The sequence below is a fragment of the Macaca thibetana genome, chromosome 14, assembly GCF_024542745.1.
Source record: "Macaca thibetana thibetana isolate TM-01 chromosome 14, ASM2454274v1, whole genome shotgun sequence".
NCBI lineage: Eukaryota > Metazoa > Chordata > Mammalia > Primates > Cercopithecidae > Macaca > Macaca thibetana.
The window spans coordinates 46,539,666-46,545,786 of NC_065591.1; the positions used below are offsets into that span (position 1 = coordinate 46,539,666).

The 6,121-nt window shown below is 41.9% G+C and overlaps 1 pseudogene; it reads left to right on the plus strand.

The window, feature by feature from the left end:
- The first annotated feature begins 3,752 nt into the window (after positions 1-3,752).
- LOC126934681 (mas-related G-protein coupled receptor member X3-like) lies at positions 3,753-4,713 on the plus strand (annotated as a pseudogene).
- The last annotated feature ends 1,408 nt before the right edge of the window (positions 4,714-6,121 follow it).

Consider the following 6,121-nt stretch of genomic DNA (forward strand, 5'->3'; position numbering starts at 1 on the left):
TTCCCAGTATTGGAGGGAGGGCCTGGTGGGAGGTGATTAGATCGTGGGGATGGTTTCTCATGAATAGCTTAACACCATCCCCCTTTGGTATTGCTGTAGTGATAGTGAGTGAGTTCTCATGAAATCTAGTTCTTTAAAAGCGTGTTGCACCTCTTCCCTCTCCCTCTTGCTCTTGCTCTCACTGTGTGAGATGCCTCACTCCCTCTTTGCCTTTCACCATGATTGGAAGCTTCCTGAAGCCTCCCCAGAAACAGAAGCTGCTTACTATATAGCCTGCAGAGCCACGAGCCAATTAAACCTGTTTGCTTCATAAATTTCCCAGTCTCAGGTATTTCTTTATAGCAATTCGAGAATGAACTAATACACAGGCAGAGAACCAGGAGGTGGAAATCCCAAGTGGCTCTCCTGCTGTCCTCCAGTATCCTGCTGGTGTGTCCCAGTGTCACTATTCCACCAGACACTGGGATTAAAAAGATTCCCACTGATGTGGTATATAGAAGCCACTCTCTTGGGATGTCAAACAGGATAGAGAAGAATGGAAAGCAAATCCTCATAGCAAATGAGACTATCCTTCTCTTCTTCTTATATCCTAATTCCTGGGTTTTTCTCTGTCTAAAGGTGATTGATACCTGTCTCATTTCAGCTCTATCAAACTACCTTAACGTTTGGCATGTCTTTCTCTACTGTCACTTCTGTGCAGAAATGTTTGCATTCATCAAAAATGCATAGAAAATAAACTGTAATTTTAAAGAGAGAATATATTTCTTTTCTTAAGAATATAAGTTTGGCTGCTCTCATAAATACACAAAGTAGAAATATCTTAAACAAGAAAGTACAGTTGTGCCTCTGGGTCACTAGGTCCTGAATCTGCAGATTCAACAAACTAAAGGTGGAAACTATTTTTAAAATAATGATATGGTGGAGTTGTGTATGCATTGCACAGGAATAAACTTGTTTTTCCTTGTCATTACTTCCAAAAAATACAGTAAAACAAGAATTTACATGGCATTTACATTTGGCCAGTTATTCTAAGTAACTTAAAATGATTTAATGTGTCTGGGAGAAAGTGCATAGGTTTTGTACAACTATCACATCATTTTATATAAGGAAATTGAGCATCTGCAGATTTTGATGTGTGCTGCGGTTCCAGAAACAAGCCTCTTGAATACCCAGAAATGACTATCTTTGAGATCTGTGCTGGATGTTCCAAGGCATTGTACATCAGAATTGCAAAAATTACTACTCCACAATCCCTAGAGAGTTACCCTCATCCTTGCGATCCGACATGGTTTCCAGCCACACCAGCATTCTAGTATGATGGAAAAAAATGAAGGAAAGGAGAAGTATTGCTTCTTTGATTGATCTTCTGAGCCAGGACTTGCTTATATCACTTTTGTGCATCTTTCCTTGAACAGCACTTTGTCATACAATGGCTCCCTCCATCAAGGAAAACTAGAATGTGGGTCCTTGTGCTGCTTTTAAACTCTCAGAATTGTTATGTGACCAAAGAGGAAAATGAATATTAGGGCAATGTAGCAGTCTCCTCTGCCTCCGACTTTCTGATTCTGTGCTCACATCAAGATTTATCAGGAACTCCTCTAAAATGACGAGTGATGTGACAGAGAACTGTATAAAAGTCTCATGAGAGCTCCAGGGACCAGGGGCTGTTAATGGACCTACTGTTTGTGTTGTGATCTCAGAAAAATCCTTTAATTTTCTAGGTCTTGGCTTCATCTTACGTTATATGAAGATAATACCATAGATGATATTTAAGGAATACATGCTACATGTTGGTGATACCACAGTGAAAACGACAGGCATGACTTAGTTGTTATGAAGCTTCAGGTTTCATGAGGAAGACAAGTACACCATTACCCTAAATATAGATGGACAAAGTGTTTAGTGCTCTGAGTGTGAGTAACAGATGTTGTCCTTTTCCTCCCATTTCCTTTTCGGGCCAATCAGGGCAGTAGCAGCTTGTCTCTCTAAAAGAGCTCATGATGGATGAACTCACTCCAGATGCTTTTTTGTACTCCCAGAGGAGGGTGCATCTTCTTTCTACCTGGAAAGCTCCTGCCCATGTGCATTCTCAGGATTCCAGAGAAAAGGTGGCCTCTGATAGGCAAAAAGGAACTCCTGAATTTGTTCCTAAATGGCTTTCATTCTCCTCTATTTTGTTCCCTATTTGATTTGCTTCTCTTTCTCTATCTGAAATTTGTTTAGGTTAGTTTTTTTTTTTTTCAACCCACAATTTTGACTGCCAACTTGGATTTAACTTGAGAATCACTCCTCTGCTTTACCCCCTCTAACATGTATAATTGACAGAGTGGTGCGGGTCTAAAGGGCTGCTCCAAGACTAGATTGTGAGTCATCCCTGCTGGGCTCAAATTCACACTATATGAGTCCGAGAATGAATAGTTCACTTTTTGTGTGTTCCAGTGCATTATCTGCCGTATGGGAATAATACTCATTCTTACCTCCTAGGCTCCTCAGATGATTAGGAGAGACAATACCTTTAAAACTCTCAATCAGCTGCTGTTATTCTCCCATATTAGACCCAGTCCTCATTCTCCAGTTGAAATCTGCATGAACATCTCTCTTTATACTCCAAGCCCTACACATCTCCTATATCCCATCACGGACTTCTCTCATACAAATGTTTACAGCAACAAAGAAATGCTAACAAAGATCTCCTGAAAGAAAGAATGAAATCGGTTTACATTGTTTATACCCAGCAGAACACTTAGCACTCCCCCATAGATATTCCAACACTTCAATAACCTTTTTCAGTGGCACTCAGACCTCGCCCTCACTTACTCTTTCCTCTGCTATATGGCTGAGCAATTCAACTTAGACCCACACCCTACACAAACATTGTATACAAAATGCTTCTAGATGTTCAGCATAACCACATCGAGTCCTCATTTTAAAGACACATCAGTGGTCAATTTCAGGTTAGGCACACATCAATAATTCTTTTTAACACAGATAGAGTTGTCCACAAATCGAATTCTGATGAATGAAATTTTCTTCATCTAATTACACTTATGTGTTCTGATGTTGTACATGGTGCTTTCATTTTTATTTTCCATTTCACCAAAATCTACCATTACCATTAGGCTCCTCATACATGCATTCATTCATTGAATGAATGTTTATGAAGAGCACAGTGTGCTGCTCATGGAAACAGGTACCGGGAGTATGAAATGTAAAATGTAGTCCTGTCTGCAATGACTGGCACACTGAGTTATTTCTCACCCACCAGGCCCAGTCATTTTCACACTCTCCTAGCGAAGGTCACATTTTCCTCTGGTTCATAATGCATGGTCTTCTTTTCTGTCCATGGATGATCAGTCCTAGTCATGAGGGTGTCACAACCACCTCTTAGTGTATCTGAATTCCTCCACCTGAGAGAAAATGTCAGGCTCAAGATACAGTAAGGATTGGGTCCACAGCCCTGGCCGGATGAGTTGGGGTGTTTTGATCATAAGGTTATTCCCATGTCAGCACAGAATTTGTGTGGCAGCGACAGAGGTCAGGCTTCAGAATCAATAAGAACTGGATTTCAGACTGGATTTGAGGACCCCCACCTTTTGATAGGTGACTTATTCTCTGTGAGCCTCTGTTTCTCTCTCCTTAAAATAAAGACAGTAAATCTCACATGGCAGGGTGGTGGGGAGAATCATAGATGATACAGCTGGTGATCATATCTGGTTTGTGTTCCCAGGGGCACCAGACTGGGGTTTCTGAGCATGGATCCAACCATCTCAGCCTTGGGTACAGAACTGACACCAGTTAACAGAACTGAGGAGACTCTGCAACAAGCAGACCCTGAGCCTCACGGTGCTGACGTGCATCATTTCCCTTGTGGGGCTGACAGGAAACGTGGTTGTGCTCTGGCTCCTGGGCTTCCCCATGTGCAGGAACGCTGTCTCCACCTACATCCTCAACCTGTCTGTGGCCGACTTCCTCTTCCTCAGTGGCCACATTATATGTCCCCATTATGCCTCATCAATAATGTCCATCCCATCTCTCTAATCCTCTATCCTGTGATGACATTTCCCTACTTGGCAGGCCTGAACATTCTGAGCACCATGACCACTGAGTGCTGCCTGTGCGTCCTGTGGCCCATCTGGTACCGCTGCCGCCGCCCCAGACACCTGTCAGTGGTCCTGTGTGTCCTGCTCTGGGTCCTGTCCCTGCTGCGGAGCATCCTGGAGCGGATGTTCTGTGACTTCCTGTTTAGTGGTGCTAATTCTGTTTGGTGTCAAACATCAGATCCATCACAGTCGTGTGGCTGATTTTTTTATGTGTGGTTCTCTGTGTGTCCAGCCTGGTCCTAGTGATCAGGATCCTCTGTGGATCCCGGAAGATGCCGCTGACCAGGCTGTACGTGACCATCCTGCTCACAGTGCTGGTCTTCCTCCTCTGCGGCCTGCCCTTTGGCATTCAGTGGGCCCTGTTTTCCAGGATCCACATGTCCTGGTCTTATATTGTCATGTTCATCTAGTTTCCATTTTCCTGTCATCTCCTAACAGCAGTGCCAACCCCATCATTTACTTCTTCATGGGCTCCTTTAGGCAGCATCAAAATTGGCAGAACCTGAAGCTGGTTATCCAGAGGGCTCTGCAGGACATGTCTGAGGTGGATGAAGGTGGAGGGCGGCTTCCTGAGGAAACCCTGGAGCTGTCGGGAAGCAGATGGGGCCAGTGAGGAAGAGCCTCTGCCCTGTCAGTCAGACAGGACTTTGAGACTAACACTGCCCTGCCACCCTTGACAGTTATATGCATTTTTCTTAGCCTTCTGCCTCAGAAATGTCTCAGTGATTCCTCACCATCTTTGAATCGATGTTTATCTAACCTGACAGTTTCAGCTTTCATCCATGGAGAGCGTTAGTCTGACAGTACAATGTTTAGATTCTCCTTGATATTACCAACACATTTTCTGTGTTATCTTACACTGAATCTTTCTTACTGAACACTTTTTCTATAATTTTCATTGTAATGAATGGAGTTCCTGTCTGAAACCTTAAAACTCTTCTTTATACTTGTTTGTACCTGATTATATCAAGAAGAAAGATTCCTTATTAATCTGTCAGACTATGTTCCCCTAAAAATCATGTTTCCTTTTATGACTGGAGGCATTACTGCAGTTGGTAACTTGATCCTGAATAAGTGAGTTCTGCTATCTCTAAGCTCCACTGAATTCTCATGTATAGAGCAAAATAATGTGCTTAGAGACAAAATCTCTCTTCATAAAAACAGTCCAGGGAATTGGTTTTATGCAAAGTCCTCTGATGTCATTTGTCCACAGAATGGTGACATGTTGGCCTTGGTTTCTAGCAAAGACAACCATAGCCCCTTCCCCTTAAGAACCGGTAAGTTCTTATTTAGCTCTTCCTGGACTAATGGACCAGTGAGGAGCCCATAAATATGTCCCATCAGTTCAATTTGGCCAATGGAAGCCTCAGTATTGATTTCAACGTGGAAATTATCTTGAAAATCATTTATTTGCTTGCACATTGTTTCAGTTGCAGGAGAATTCTCCATACTTCTGGGGTTTGTACAAATTGTTCTGGCTTAACTTTCAGTTAGTTTTATGGCTGTTAACATGAGAAGCAACACTGAAAACATCTGACCTTTCCATGCTAATGTCAGTTGTAGTATCTGGATAATAACTTACAGTTCGTACAGAATTCTAATACATACTGTGACATAGATGAACCCGGAAACATCGTGCTTAGCAATATAAGCCTGATACCAAAGAACAATATTGTAAGTTCAAATTTTATGAGGTATTGAAACTAGGAAATTCGTGAATACAGAAAACAAATTAGGAGGAGCCTGGTGCTGGATGATGGAGAGAATGAGTAACCATTATTTAATGAGCACAGAATTTCTGTGTGGAATAATGAAAAGTTCTTAAAGGGCACAGTGGTAACAGTTACAACTTATTTTGAATGTACTTACTGACACTGAATTGTACACTGTAAATGGTTATAGTTGTAAAATGTATGTTATGTAAATTTTACCACAATTAAAAACGAAATTTTAGAAATGGAATCAGTATAAAATTCAGAACTATTTTCTACCAGTGGTTATTTCTTCCCCAGATAACGCAA